This window comes from Pelecanus crispus, chromosome 15 (assembly GCF_030463565.1).
Source record: "Pelecanus crispus isolate bPelCri1 chromosome 15, bPelCri1.pri, whole genome shotgun sequence".
In the NCBI taxonomy this organism is placed as follows: Eukaryota; Metazoa; Chordata; class Aves; order Pelecaniformes; family Pelecanidae; genus Pelecanus; species Pelecanus crispus.
The window spans coordinates 4894934-4910696 of NC_134657.1; positions in this window are offsets into that span (position 1 = coordinate 4894934).

Here is a 15763-nt window from a genome sequence, read left to right on the forward strand (position 1 = left end):
AACGCAGAGTGTTATTTTCACTAGAAAATGCAAAAAAAAAAAGAAGATTTTTATAAAAGTGGTCTTATTGCTGCTGAGTAGCAATCTTAGATCTGTGCATAAAATCTCAGGGTTCCACTGTCTGTTCTGAGAGATGGGCTTGGTTTTCCTTGCAAGAAGTAAAATGGAACCAGCTCCGTCATTGCGGGGATTTCAACTTCAATACCCTTTCGCACACGTGTCCCCAGCACTAGTTTGCTCATCCCATTTCGGGGTTGTGTGCACGCATCTAAGCGTGTGTTAAATCTTTGTTATTGGATGTGCAGGGAGGAAAACCTAAGAATATGTTTACAAGTATCTTTGGTATCTTAGGCTTTCTGTACATTTCATAACAGCTTTAACCAAAACATAACGTTGCCAACCCCTCATTTTACCCTGTGCCTAAGGACGTTTGGTGTTTTCCCTTAAAGTCCATGTTTCTAGACACAGGAGACTGAATGAGAATCTCAGCTTTCATTATTTGTTTGGTTTTTTTTAGTTTTTAATCATGTTTCTTGCTCTTCTGATTACCGGGGGATGGGGGGGGGGGGGGAGAATGAAAACATGAACTGTAATGGCTCAAAAATGAAATTAAAAAAAGGCCTTGCTTTCTATTATTATTTTTCAAATCACATTTTTCAGCCAGTAATGTCAGGGATCAGAGCAGTGATTTTTAATTCTTTTTTAATTTTTTTTTTTTTTTTTTTTAATAGCTGGAGCTGACACTCTCAGATGTGCTGTTTTTCCAGAGGTGTGAGGTAGTGGTGTCCCAGCCCCTCTAACCTGCGCATCTTTGGTGGATGTTCAGACTCCTCTCCCAGTCCAGCAAAGCCTTGCCTGGCCTGGCTCTACTTTTGGGGAGTTCCTCTCACTGTTCAGACTGTTCTCCTGGTGAGGAACATTGGTGGTTTAATTGAATCATTCTTTACAAAAGACCATGAATATAAATGATGGGGGAGGGGGGAGACACATGAATATGATGCTAGAAATTTTGCACTGAAATGCATTTGATGGAAAACAGCTTTCTGACGAAGTGAAACTTAAGAGTGTGTGTATAAACATTTATGTATCACTTTTTCAGCCCTTTTTGTGAAAACATTTCTTTGCTCTTCCTCATGATAAACAGTACATGGAAAAAAATTTTCAACTAAAAAATTACTTTCCCTAAGATAATTTGGCAGGAAGAACAATCCTTTTCTGACCAGTGTTCTGCCCGAATTTGGGCTAGGTGTGCAAACTGAAGGAAGGGAGTGAGGTGGTGGGCCCTGGCGCTGGAGGCAAAGCGCAAGGGACAGCGAAGGCCGGTGATGGCTGCAGGCGTCTTCCCGGGCCCCGTCCCACCACATCAGGATTCTGGCGTGCCAGAAAAGGCAGAGCAGGGACACTTTCCAGGAGTTACTCCCAATGGGAAGGTGGTACAGAAAAGGTGGAAAGCCTTTTGTGTTTCTGTGCTTTCTATTGCACCAGCTTTAAAGTCTCGGACTCACAGAGGAAGAAGCTGGTGAACAATTTGCAATTTCTTTGCTGCCTCTTGGCGATAGTAACATAGCCAGTCCCAGGCAACTGGAAGTCATAAGCTGGGCTCCAAAAGTGTGAGATCATCCTGGAGGTTTTGAGACGGAGTAGGTAAATGCCGAAGGGTATGACATTCTTGGACGCGCTTTCTGAATCCTTCAGCCTTTCTGGGCTTTTCTCTGCAGAATTGGCCTTGGCAAGGGAGAGGAGGTGGGCAGGGAGGTCTGACCAGCGTCCTTCCCTCTTGGCATCTCTGAGGCTTTTTATACCAGTTGCTTAAAGGCAAAGAGCCAGATCCCGAGCCAGCATAAACCAGCACAGCTCCGTTGGTGTCAGCAGGGCCTCCCTGATTCACACCCACTCGGGCTCTCCTCCCGGCATCAGGGAAACTCTTTTGAGGAATTTGGTTGCAAATTCAAGCACTGCTTGGCTGGGACAGCGCGTCTCTCGTATGGGAGGGACCCCCTTGGCTCTGCTCTGGAGGCCTGCTGGCGTTGGGCAGGCTGGACCTACAGCAACCAGCCTAGGGGAAATCACAGACCCCCTCTCCCCAGATCCTCCACTCTGGTTTTTTTCCTCCGTTTCCACTCTTGTCCAGGTACCCCCAGGGCCCAGCAAGCCCGGTCACCTCTTCCCACGTACCAGGTCTCTTGGGCCATCACTTGGAGTGTATACGTGTGTTTCTGTGTGTCACTTTTTTTTTTTCCTGGGGTCCCCTGCTTCATCATTATCTTAATCACTGTTGTGTTAAGTTTCATGCTTCCTTTGACCTTTATTTTCGGCCTGGTTATGCTGTTTATCTGCCTCTGACACTTGTCCCCTGGTGCTATTGCCAGGGAAACCCAGCACAGAGGCCTTTCCCTTTTCCCCCACCCCCTTGTCCCTTTCTGTTTAATTTTTTTCTTTCCTCTTTTTTCTTTTTTTGTCTTTTAACATGGTTTTCCTAAAAAGTTTTTTAATCAATCAAATTTGAGGCAGAAAATAGGCTTGGTCACGCCTGGTCCTTGGGTCGTGTGACACTCACTCAGGGTCCTGACAGCTCCTCAAAAGGGGCACCCGGGACGAGGAGGGGGGGCCGGCAGCACGTTTCCCCAGGAAAGGGCCCGTTTCCATGGCACTGCCCCCACCTCTCCGCCATCCGCCAGCCCGACGTGGGCCTGAGGCTCTTCAAAAGGGGCGTTGGGAAGCGTGCGTGTGTGCAGGTCCGGGGAACAAAACGGTGGCGCGGGGGCGGCGGCAGCGGGGGCGTGCTGGCTGCGCTGACAGCTGCCGGGGTTCTCTGCCACCGGAGCTCGTGGGGAGCCAGCGGGAGCGACGGCGATTGAGCCAGGGCCCCAGCCAAATCCGCATAATCAGGGGCTTTTCATAAATGCCCCATTTTTCATCCCCATCTAAGGCATTTGCTCCGAGAGAGCCGGTAGCCCTGACGTGGAGGGACAGCACTCCTGAGTCCTGGTGCACACGCCTGGCTCTGCCCTCCTCGCTTGCCCTGCTCCCCCCGCACCCTCCTCCTCCTCTGCCCTCAGCTCCGTGGGCTGGCAAGCACCCGCTCCTCCGCCGACCGCAGCTCCTGCCCCTCTGGCTGTGGAAGGGCCCTGCCGGGGCTGTGCGGCCGAGGGAGCGTGGGGCCGGCCTCATGGCTCTGTCGGTGGTGCCAGCTCCCGCTGCGGCAGGACCTGGTCTCTGCATTTGCCTCGCCATCCTTGGCGCTGCCGCTTTTCCCTCGGGTCCCCCCTGCTTCCCTCACCTCCGCATCTCCTCACCCTGCCCTGGGAGACCACTTGCCCTTCTGCTGCCTTCATCCAAGGCTCTGTGCTGGCTGGGGATTTTAAAGCCCCTTTCTTCCCGCCCCCGCCCCCTTCTCAAGCTCTCTTCTTTCACTCTGCTCCCTCCTGTCCTTCTTTTCCCCATGCCCTTTCCAGTTCTCCATTTCTGCAGGGTCTTTTTCTCTCTCTCTTTTTTTATAATTAATCATTAGTTTTAATTGGTTTGCTTAGGCAGCCTGACAGCAAATTAGCAGGAGCCAGCCCAGGGCTGCCGAATGCCAAGTTTGGGGACCGCTGGGCTTTACAGATGTCGGGGCGGGAGGTGAGGTGAACTCCTCGGGATCCGCCCTTGGCACCCCGCTCCTGCTGTGCTGGGCAGTGCTGTAGCTGTGCAAGGTGGGGGTCTGGGACCTTTCCTGGTCCTGGGTGGCATCAGGGCTGGGAAGTTGGGACCGGCCGTGGATTGGGACCGGCAGGGCTGCTGTCGCCCGTCCCTCTGTCCCGTGCCTGGCTCCAGAGGTGGCCGATGGCACTAAGCTGCAGGGTTACCTCCAGGATGGCCCCTGTCTCTTCTCTACTGCCCAGCACTGGTTTTCCTCCTTCTTTTTGCATCACCTTATTGAGCTGGACTGGGCTCTGCTCAACAGGTTTGCGCAGAGGAGGAAAGGGTGAGAGGCAGGGCAGGATTTCCCCCGGGAGCGCTGTGCCGAGGGGGAGTCCTCAGGAGCAATGAAGCAGGCGGCTCTACCCAGTGCTAAAAGGCAGGTAATGGGGAAGGGGTGGGAAGGGAAGGGGGGCTTTGCTCTTTTCTTCCTTCGCAGTGATTTCCCTTTGCTTTGCTTTTCTTTTCTTTGCCTTTTTTATAGCTCCCATTTTTCTTTTTTATGAGAGAGAAACTGCAGGGTTCTCCCAGGGCTGGGAAGAGCGCTCGGTCCCAGGCTGCTCCCAGCCAGATGGAGGGGAAGAGAAGGGGGGCAGTGGGTCCGTAATCCTGGGAGGAGAGTTTTCCTGGTTAAAGAGGATTGGGGATGGAGTCTAGGACGTTCCAGCATGTTGTTTTAGGAAGAAGGGCCAGACCATGACCTATTTGGGATGCTCGTTACCCTCATTTTCAGCACAAAACTTTGCTGAGGGCACTGACAGCTGTGTAGCCCTAACAATCAGTGGATGTAGTTGGTTCGTATTGCGCTACTGGTGTTGCCTTGTAACGGCAGACAAGAAAGGGGGAAACGGGAGATAACACGAGTTTCCCTCTCCTTGGTGTAGCCCGTGCATTTTTCCCTGAGCAGCCCAAGATCGGTAGGAGGTGATAGCTGGGTGTGACTGTGGTGAGAGTGTGCGGGGCTCTGTCCCGGGAAGCTCGGGGTGTCCTTCAGCTGCCCCTCGCTCTGCCCTGTCAGTCAGTGCCGGTTCCTTGCCTTGGCTCACCAGCTTCTGCCCCTGCTCAGGCCAAGCTTGGGCCAGTCTGCAGACATTTCTGTGCCGCTGCCCCATCCCCTCACTCCTGAGAGAGGGTGTGAGCCACATTCCTCTCAGCATCGGCGCCTGGACAGGGTCCACGGCCCAGGGCCCGGGCTGGGCTCGCAGAGGAAAGGGATGAGGTTTGTATCTGCCTTTTGTTCTGAAACATCTACGCAGCAGATGACGAGGCCCAACTGCATCTATAAAGCAGCCAGGGTATACCAGCCCTTCTGCAAAACCAAGAAGGCTTGTCGGGCTGGTGGCAGTGGGGGGTGTTTCTTGTCCCCGTCGGTCCTGGACCTTCTCCGTTGTCCTTGCCTCAGGTGTTAGTGGGTGCTTTTGCCCTTTCTGGACACCAGTCCGACCCTCCAGCTGGGTGTTAGTATCTACATATGCCTTTTTATGGGATCCAGAGCACATGTAGAACTGAAATCAGAGGGATCTGGTGTCTTCCTGGGATTTCTGTCATGCAGGAACAGCCTTTTCGTCAGTCACAGAGGTCCCTGCTGTATTCCAGATTCATGAAAGATGGAAGCCAGTGCAAATGCGTCTGCTAGCAGATCCGTGTGTTGTTCAGCTGTGAGCGTACTGGCAAACACCATGCTGTGATACCTTGCCGCAGCCTGGCCCCTTCCCCAAAGACCCGTACGTTTAGAGCTCGTTCAGGTGAAAATACTGATAGTGCACATAGAGACTGATGCTGTGCAGGCATCCCCTGAGGCTCAGAGGCTTTGGTTGTAGTGCTCACTCCTCTGCCCCTGCCCTGTTCAGGACATACTGCTGTGCATGCCCACACAGCTCAAGTGTCACTCCCCAGTCCTGATGTGACACTCCAGAGAGAGTCCCTCACATGGCTTTGCCAGTGTTTTGGACCTTAGTTGAGCTTTGGGCCTCTGCAGAGTAAAGCTAGGGATGAGTCTTCCTTTCCTGGGGAGAGAGGGATGAAGGAGAAGTGTGGAAAAATACCTGCTAGAAAAGGCATTTCAGTTCATTTCAGTTCTCTGTGATCTTGGCTTATTCCCACAGCTGATGTCCATGCAATAGCAGAAGCATTTTGAACTGCTGCAACACTTCCATATTCTGCGCACTTGGGAAGTCCTCTTTTCCTTTTCACGCCCACCCACCGTCCCTCTCGGGAGGTGTTTTAAGACCCTTTTCACTTTCTTGCAGACTAAACATTTCACTGCACTTCAGTGAGCCAGAAAGGGCTCAAGGAGTCGGCCATACGCTGTATGCCCTTGGGTGCCAGCAAGACTGGGACAGATCCAGCTGAGCCTGGGCATGACCCAGGCTGCGTTGTCTGTCAGTCACGTGTTGGCCAGTGCCGAGGAATAAGTCATGCTCAGACTTCTTTTGCCAGGTGAGGCTTGGGCCAGGCCAGATGTGTGACCATGTGCCCGAACCCTGTGCCGTAGCTCCTACTAGTGAGGCACTTGTGGCACTCAGCGAAGAGCTCAAGGACTGGCAGCACTGTGGTGGCTGTGTTCCCACCTGTAGGGTCGAGCTCAGGGTGCGGGGCACTTATTTTGCGGCTTACCGAGTTTATTGCTGACACTAGACTGATCAGGGCAGTTTCAGAAATTGGTAGTGCCACTGGAGTGTCAGGCGCTGTACAAAGTTAAAGGGAGGCACAGCTCCTTCACTGTGAGAGTAGCCATCCCTCTCCCTGGTGTCAGAGCTATCCCTGCACTTCTCATTTTAGCAATGTGGGTGCCAATATTCGACCTGTCCCTTTGCAGTTTAGGGGACCCCATTATAATTGTGTAGTTCTTGACTATTGAATAGCAGCTGAGGATCACCAGCTGTTTCACTGTAGAGCTACAGGAAGGAAACTGAAGCATGGAGCTGAAGGTGCCTAAAGATGCCCTCAGAGTTCCCAGAGTGACTCGCTAAGGGATTATCCCACCTGGGGTCCTTGGTTGTGCACCCCACAGGCTGCCAACACAACCCATCGTTGCAAATGCGACTGAGGGGAGTGGAAAGCAGCGATGCCTCCTGCCCTGCATTTGGCTTGGCTTGCCACCCTTCCTCTCCTCTTCCTCCCCCGGCACCCCTCGCTGCCAGCACATGCCCTCAGTCCTGCCTCAGCCGGCAGCCCGAGCCGGCTCCTTTAAGGCAGGCACGCCGGGGAATTGTGCACGGTGCCAGCCTTCACTGCGAGTGCTTCTCCCGCTTCCCCCTCGGAAAGTTTCCTGCCCAATTGTTATGTGCGATCCGATCTGAAAGTTGCTCTCTAAGCTTCTTGTCACATTTTGACTTAATGAAGTGCAACTGGAGTGGGAATTGGGGTTCATCACGCCAGTCTCACTGCGCTCCCTTGTTGTCAGAAAACAGGGGCGGTTGGGGACCGTAATGCAACGCTGCAAGTCGTTATCATTCCGGTCAGTCTGTTTAACACAAAATTAAACAAAGAACTAATTAGTGCCTCATGAATTAATAAATGCGCAGTTGCCGGGTAGGAAGGGGAGGAAGGAAAAAAGGTTGTTGAAGGAAAGATACTGAAAAAGTCGAATTAGGATGTTGTGTCAAGGGGAAAAAAAAAAAAAAAAATCTGAGTCCACTTTGGCGATGAGTTTGTATCCATTGGTTTCCTTGGAATAAGCTCCCCTCCTCCTCCCGCGTCCTGCTTGTCTGCTCTAGAGCAGCGATGTATGGGCAGGCACAGGGAAGAGGGAGGTCTGGATTTCTTCACGATGTTCCCTAGAAGCTGGAGCTGGGATCCACAGGCCAGTAGCCAGATATAATATTTAACCAAAGAGCTTATGCCCAGATGTGGGAGCTGAGAGGTGCAGGGTGGAAGCCCTTCCTTGGAAAGGAGGGAGGCTTCGAAGATGATCATGGCGAGCAAGTCTCCTCTCTTTGTCCGAACGCTTTGGAGCTTCATACTTTCTGGTGAGGGGTGTTGTGTTGTGCTTGAGGCCTCTCCCCGAAAGGTTCATTTCCCTCTGACTCGGGAAGGAACCAGCCCTTGGTCTCCCAAAGCAGAGGAGGGGGCTGAGCAAGTAAAAGCGGCAGCCCCACGAAGCAGGGCGACGAGGCAGAGAGGAGGAGGAGGGAGGGTGGCAGTGGAAGCAGGAAGAAGGGCAGGGTGAGGTGGCACCCGTGGCTTTGGAGGTTGCAACACGTTGCTCATTTTTCTGGAGAATCCAAGATTGTCACAGTAACAGTGTGTAATCTCAGATTAACTGTGTCCCAGCAACGCTCCCGCTGCCCCTGCTCCTTGCCCTGCCCGTGGCCGGCCCTGCTCCCCTCATGGAGCCGTGCAGTGCTGGGGAGGGCAGCCGGCGCTCTCGCAGCGGAGCCGGGCGTGCGGGCTGTGCTGGGCGCCCACCCGGCCGGCCCCGCAGGTGCCCTGCCATGCCGCGCTGCGAGTGAGCGGGCTCTGCTCTGGCGCATTGTCAGGCAGGGAAGCAGGCAGAGCTGGGGGAGGGAAGAGTCCATCCTTAAGAGGACATGTCAAGTACAATTAGCGTTATCTGTCTAAATATGTACTGGGAACACAGAATACAAGAGGAGGCCTGGCTGGCTTTAATGGAGACATATGCAAGGTCATATTGCCTCATACAATCCCCCAATCTGATTTGGGGATTACACATTCTAAGTAAATTGGCGTTATTCCTCTTGCATCATTGATAAGCTGTGGCCGAAAGAAGGGGAGTAAAAAAAAAAAACAATTAAAAACTCAAACCCAAGAATTGACTATGCACAGGGGCAAGGGATTGAAGCCAGGAAGGCAGAGAGAGTTACAGGCAGAGAGCTCGGGAAAGGGGGAGAGAACAAAAGGGAGGGAGAGAAAAAAGAGCGTGACAGAATGGCAGAGAAAGCGATGGAAAGAGCAAGAAAGAAAGGGAGAACAAAGGGAAGAAAAAGGTGAGAGAGGGGATGAGAGACCAGAAGGACAGAGGGTGCCAGGGTGGGAGAAGGACCTCAAGCAGGGGAGCTGTTACTCCAGCCGTGCGCTCAGCCTTGTTAGCACCAGGATTTCAGTGGGAAGGGAAGGAGCCGGGCTGGTTACGCATCTTGCTCACCCGGGGGGCTCCCTGTGCTCTGTGTCCGTCCATGCATCTGGGATATCTCACCAGCTCCTTCCCGCTCTGGGTCCCAGCCAACACCAGGCATCTATCTTTGGCGCAGCGTGCAGGCAGTGGTGGAGTGCGAGTGACGGGAGGAGGCCGCACGCACCAGGGCCCCAAAACACAGGGGCGAGCCGCAGCGGCAGCACGGACTCCCCAGAGCCAAGAGCCTCTCACTTTTGCTCTCCAAGGGGCTAAAGCGGGGACCCTACAAGGGGCTAAAGTGGGGTCCCCACAAGGGGCTGAGTTGTGGCACACGCTGCTGCTCCCTGGAGAGGGAGGTATGCTGTGAGCCGGTGCTTGGCGCAGACGGCTGGGGCTCCTGGATTCAACCACGGACTCACTGTGCGTGACCTTGGGCCAGTTTTTCATTTCACTGCCACGTCTCGGGCAGTTGTGATAGCTGTTTTGGCAGGGTTGCAAAACAGAGACTGCAGGAATGGGCCAAGCACCCTTGCCATTGTGCATGAAGCCACCCCGTGCTCCCTGCCACCTCCCGGCTCTGGGAGAGGGAAGTCCCTGGCTGGCTGGCTGTGGAGCAGTCCTCCCCCTCCCGCGAGCTCTCCTCCCACCCTGCCTGTGCAGGATAACCCCCTCCGGAAGTCTCACGGCACGACTTTTATGCTCTGTCACATTTTTGGAACATATGGTTTTAAATAATTCAATTTACTTTTCATGTGTTTTGCTGTGACTTTTTTTCCCCTGTCCCTTTTCTCTTTCCTCCTCGCTCTCTGCATTCTCCAGGAAGGATGGCGCACAGATGAGTTGGATAAGGGGGTTCAGTGCCTTGGCACCCAGTCCTGCCCCCGTCGTCTTGTGCTGCATTGGTGTGCAAGGGAGACCTCAGCATTAGCGCACTGGTGAACCTCTGGGAAAGAGGGGCCAGCAGAGGAAATGGGAAGATTGGAAAGGGAATAATTTGGCATGGAGCAGAAGGCACCCTTGGATGTGTGGGCAAAGTATGGTGCAGACCCGCACGAGGTCTGTCTGTAATACCTGGGAAGCAGGATTCAGGCCAGTAGTAGCTGCTCTCTCTATGCTGAATTATTCCCAGCCCTTGCTAGGAGTCTCACACGCAGCGAAGTGCAGGAGCGCTGCAGGTCTCGTGATGTGCGTGGCACTGCATGGTGCAGCCAGAAGCAGGAAAGCACTTTGTTCCCGTGCGAAGTCTGAATGCCCCATGCTGGTCCTGCTTGCAGCTGGGTTCTCACCCAGCTTTTGTGAGTGTCTGTGCCTTGGCTCTTGGTCAGGTGTGCCTTGTGTATTAACTGGATCCTTTCTCTTCCCTCTCCAGGATGAAGTGAATTTAGAGCTAAAAACGAGGCAAGAAACCAGGCCTTGAAATCTCCGAAAGGTAGGAGAGACTTCAGACTGCAATGGGTATGTCACTACACCCTCCTGGGTTCTCTTTTCCTCTGCGTGTCTCTCACATTTTATGGCCTGCTCGCTGTGGCTGTGTCTGCACTAGAACTTCTGGGATTGGAGCGTTGTTAGTTATAAAGAGATGAAAACGGAAGGTCTAATGCAGACATGGCTTATGTGTGTCCTAATCCTGCCTTTGTCTTTGTACATCAGTCGTTCTGGGCACCTGTTTTTGTCCCTGTGGGTTTTCCTCAAGATCTTCTCTACTGCCTCTATCTTTACAGATAAAAAAGTGTGTACGGGCTTTGGTGAGGAGGGTACCACTTTATCTTCGTCCATGTGGGCTGGTGGGAGATGGATAAGGTCCATTCACTGAACAGGATGCTGTCTCCTTCTACTGTGAAGTTTTGCCGAGCTCAGTTCACATAATTTAAGATGGTCATGTGCATGCTCTCCTCCTCCTCTGGCACATTTTTATCTATTCAGACTGCAGCACCGTGCTGGTAGATTGGAAGCAGCTCTGTGTCTCCAGCAGAATCCTGACTTTTCTGGGTTTTCCCTTTACCTAGACCCTCCTGGTCTGTGTTACTTGAAAAAAAAAAAAACCAACTTCACAGTCTCCTAGAGCTGGATGGTCACTTAGTCCATGCCTGATAAGAGTTAGAGGCCTAGAGCCCACGGAAATGAAAGGCGATTGCCTCTCTTGAAAGCCTTGTCCATGTGTTGGATAAGAGAGTCCCTGTGCCACCTCAGGCGATGGTCACTGAGAAGTCCCTGCCACGCCGGGGCAGTTCCTGCTGTCCTTGCCTCTTCCTCGTGGCCTCAGGGGAACCATGGGGCTCCCTTGTGTGTCACCCGAAGAGTTCCCACTCTTCCCCGCGTCTCTGTGCCGTACCCTCTGCGGCAAGCCTAGCCTCTCCTGTTGCTGCCCTCCCTCGCCAAGGCGAGTCTGAGAGCAGGCCAGGGCAGGAGCGGCAGTGGCGGTGGGGAGGGTGGGGAGCGCTCGGCCCCGCGGGCCATCGCCTCAGAGGTGCCGGGAGCGCTCGCTGTGGCGTGTCTGCGCTCAGAGCGTCCCTGCAGCAGCGGGGACCCCCGAGCCCCAGCGTCAGGGAGCACACGGGCTGAGTCCAGGCGGTATCAGAGGGGCCCGGGCTGGCGGGGGTGGGAGGGGGCCCCAGGCCGGGCTGGGCAGTGTCAGAGGTGACCGGTGGAAGGCCAGTGTTATGTAAATACTGCTGCTGTAACATGGCAGGCCTGAATGGCCCTGTGCGTCCATCCATCATTGCTGGGGAACAGAAGCCTCCCTGGGAGCACGGGGGGCCGGCAGCGCAGGGCATGCAGACACAGGCAGCATGTGCCCTACTCATAAACTGTTTGTTTTCTTTTTGTCTCTCTCGTTTTGGGGCACCCCGCCGAGAGCAACTCTCTGTTTTGTCCTTGCAACCTCTCCCCCAACCTTCCCCCCACCACTTCAGCCTTTCCTTTTCCTCCCTCCGTCCCCCGGCCCTTAAAAAAATGGGGGGAAAAAAAAGAAAAAAAAAAAGAAAGTCCCCAGTTCACATTGCGGCTTCTTTCTCTGACTTCAAAGGCTCCCCATCATTGTTTGGGATCGGCAGGCAGTGGCCCTGAAAACGTGATCACAGCCGGGCACAGTGTAGGTCACCACCGAGCGCCATGCTCCAAACGCTGAAAGGAACAGGCAGATTCTTCCCTTTTCATGCTTCACAACCCTGGTTACAGTGCTCTGCCTCGCCCGCATGCTCCTCGCTGCGTGGCTATTCTTGCTCTTTTTTCCTCCTTTTCCTCCCTCCCTCCCGCTCGCTTTTTCTCTCAGGTCCCTCATTTCTCTGCCCATTTGCGCTCATTCTGCCCTCCTCTGTGCCCAGCATCACAGACTTTTCACACTTTCTTCTGTTTCTTCTTTCCATTACTTGTCTTCCTCGCGCTCTCCTGCCTGGTACGGCACTGCTTCCCCTTCTCTCTCTCTCTCCCCTCTTTGGTGCTGTTACATGAATCACTGTTTTCTTTCTCCCTTTTCCCTCTCCTACAGGTCAGGCTGGAGGTTGATTTCCTCATGTTCCCTGTTCCTGTTCAGGAGCAGCCTTCTGCTGACATTTGCCCGCATTTCTGTCTTCCCCTGTGATATCTCACTCACTGTGCCCAAAATTGCGGAGGTTCTGTAATCTCTGGATTAGCCCCAGACAGCCTGCAGTCCTGTTCTTCCCACAAGGTGCAAGCCGACTGCTTTCATGTGCAATGGGCTTATTCCTCTAAAATGTAGCACGGCCTTACACGGGGAGGCAGCACATGGTGCCTGCCAGCAGCGTCAGCTTCCAAACTTGCTCTCTGGCTTTGCCGGTTAACCTGCAAGGAGCTAGCAAGTAGGGTTAGTGTTGTGGACGAATTTGTGAAGCCGGGCACTGACTTCACATATATCACAGGGAAACAGAGAAAACATTTGAATCTTGTAGGTCTCATGTGGAACATGACACTGATGGTGGTGCTGGAGGGCAAAGTTAGGCAGGGATAAGGCAGAGTGAAGCAGGCCCAGCAATTTGAATGGGCATCCCAGAATACTTTTGCAGTGGATTTCAACTGGGGAACATCACCTCATTGTACTCAAACTTGGGCGCGCGTTTGACTGCACGGGGAGCCACAGACAGACGGCAGCTTCTTGCCTGCAAAACATCCCCCCCAGCAACAGCGAGAGTTTCATTTTGTCTGCAGCAGAACAGCACAGGACGCTGCACCCCTCCAGCACCCAGCTGGGGTACAGCCGCCCTCTCCTCCGCCCCCGGAAGCGGAGATCACGGTGCTTGTGCCTCTGGTGATTTGTGAGGTTGTTTTAATGCCGAGGAGCCCACCAGGACTTGTCTCTTGCTAAATAGGCATATTAAGGGACATTGCGGCCGGGGTTATAGAGTAATAATTTGTCCTAATGAGCTGGTGTCACGTTCTCCTAGGCCGAGCTGAGCGCGAGCGGGAGCTGTGGTAGGAAGGGGCTGCACTCGCTGACCTGTCAGCCCAGGTTAATGAAGTACTGTGCTGCTCGGGGGGTCAGAGAGCAGGAGCTCAGCCGGCCTACAACGGCTCAGGGGGACCGGAGGGGAAGGACAGGGCTGTCCCCTGAGCTGCGTGCCCCGGGGAACAGCCTGTGCCCCGCAGGACGGAGCAGCAGGATGCACGTTACGACACTGGGATCTCTGTGCTGTGCTGGCGGGCTGAGTGCCACTGCGTCCTCATCAAACGGTCTCAGAGGTGAACCTGCTGCAGCTGGGGTTTGGCAGGGGTTTGTCCCCGGCCTTGTGGGCAGCGCAAGTCGGCACACATAGAAGGAGGCTGGAAGAGTAAGAGAGAAGAGGTGTCACCTCTTTTACAGCTGCTCCCAAGACTGGCAGGGCTGAGCTCCCACACAGCTAGACCAAAAGAAAAATTCCTCGTGACACCAGAGGATAGGTGCAGAATGGTTGGACTGGATGATCTTGAAGGTCTTTTCTAACCTAAATGATTTTATGATTCTGTGGTGGTGGTGATGACCGGCGTCCAGCTCAGAGGTTTACAGAGAGGTGCTGCCTGTTCATCCTCACCTTTCTCTGTGCACAGAGTGTATGAACAGCCAGAGGAAGTTCTCTCTATCCTTCCTGTTCCCTCTTTCTCCTCTCCTTATGCTTCCCCATGGCACAGGGGGAGTTTTGCCCGTCCCCCAAGTGAACGCTATTAGGGAGCAGGCTGGAGGCAGGACATCCTGGGCAGCTGCGGTTTGAGCAGGGCTCCGCACTCTGCAGGGAAGGGCAGGAGAAGCCAAGGAGGGGGAATCCTGTGCTGCCTTGGGATCCATGGCCTGCCTTGCCCCTGTGGATCACATCACCCCATCCATGCTGGGGCAGGACGGTGCCCATGGCCACACCAGCGTCCTGCGGTCTACAAACACAAGCCCTGTGTACCATCTTTCTCCTCCTCCTGCTCGTCTTTCTTTGCTCCTTCCCCCCGCTTCTCTTTGCTTTTCTCTGTCTCCATCTCTCTCTCCCTTTCATCTACTCAGAAGGCTTTACTCTACTTCCTTGTCACCCTAATTGATTGCATTAACCTTTCAGCGTATTGGATTTCCCCAGCACCGTGCAGAGAGCACTGTGCAATATGCTTATAATCTGGGCTGTAATGGACAGGGAGCAGTCAACGAGCCCCTGCTCCAACAGGTTCTGCTGACAACTTCTTCTCGGGGAGGGGGAGAGGGAGCGCGCCAGCGGGGCCTGCCCGGCACGGCTGTCCTGCAGCCTGCGCAGACCCGGCCTCGCCGCTCCCCAGCGAGCGGGATTGGCAGTGTTAGCTTGTGAGAACAGAGTCCTTTGAAAAGGATCCAGCTCGGGAAGCAGGGGGGAGATGATGTATTTCTCCCTATTCCTGTATTTTTTCCTTGTTGTCTGAGCCCCCCTCTCCCCTGTCTGCTCTGTCTACAGTTTTGTCCAGCTGTTCAATACTAAATTGTACTAAATGTACGCTTTATATTTAGGCACTTGTTGCTAGTGGCAGGATGAGAAGACGATATCATGGAATCTGCATGTTTTCACATCGTGCTTGCCTTTGCCTTTTCCTTTAATTTCAGTGTATGAGGATGTGAGGGAGGTGGACACTTTTCCGGGGGTGTCAAAGATAAAAGCATAGGAATACTGTGCTCATGAGGAAGACGGCACCAGGGTGCAGAGAGATCAGGAGGCAGAAGCCCTGAATTATGTCTCAGGCTTGGTCTTGGATAAATCCTTACACTCCCTGGTACCTTATTCCCCCCCCAGGATGGCAGAGCTGTGATTTCGGCGCCCTGTGACGTGCTGCAGAGTCTGCAGGAGGGCGTGCAGGGAGACCCAGGGCTGTTATCTCTGCTCACTGGGCAAGGATGGGAAAGCGGCTGCAGACAGGCCGTGAAGCTACACAGCCAAGCGTCACCGCTCGCGCTGACTGCAAGGCAGGAAATAAACCCACAAGATCAGTGGCAAGAGCATGCGAGTCTGTTAAGGGCCTGGCACCCAGCTGGTGGTCAGGGCCAGAGGCGAGAGGTGCTTTGGCGTTCATTTATTTTAAAGGACTGCAGTGATGGATCTGCCACAATCTTCTGGCGATGGTGCCCCCTTTACAGTGTCCCAGTGTAGGCTCCAGTTCAGCAAAATGCTTTGAGCACCAGGTTGAGTTTTGCTTAAGCCAAAGTCATTTAAGCACATATTTAGAAGTTTCATTCAACATGGACTGTAGGATGAGACCTAGACCCTTGTGAGGCCCTTTTATAGTTCTCCTTTTTAAACTGCATTTAGCACAAGATGGGTCTTCATTTATGGTTATGGCTCACAGTGTAAAAGATAGCCATAGTAGAGGGGTTTCTGATCACTTCACAGGTCTTTAGCTCAAGAGTCACACCATCTTGTTAAAAGCAGAGTTACTCCTGCCGCTTTAGAAGGTGGCCCACTCTGCCCTGGGGACATTTACAGCTGGCATTTAGAAACTTTGCAAGTTCCTGAGCACACCAGGAGGAGGGGAAAGGGCTGTATCATGAAAAGTAAAGGTAAATCCCCAGCCTTT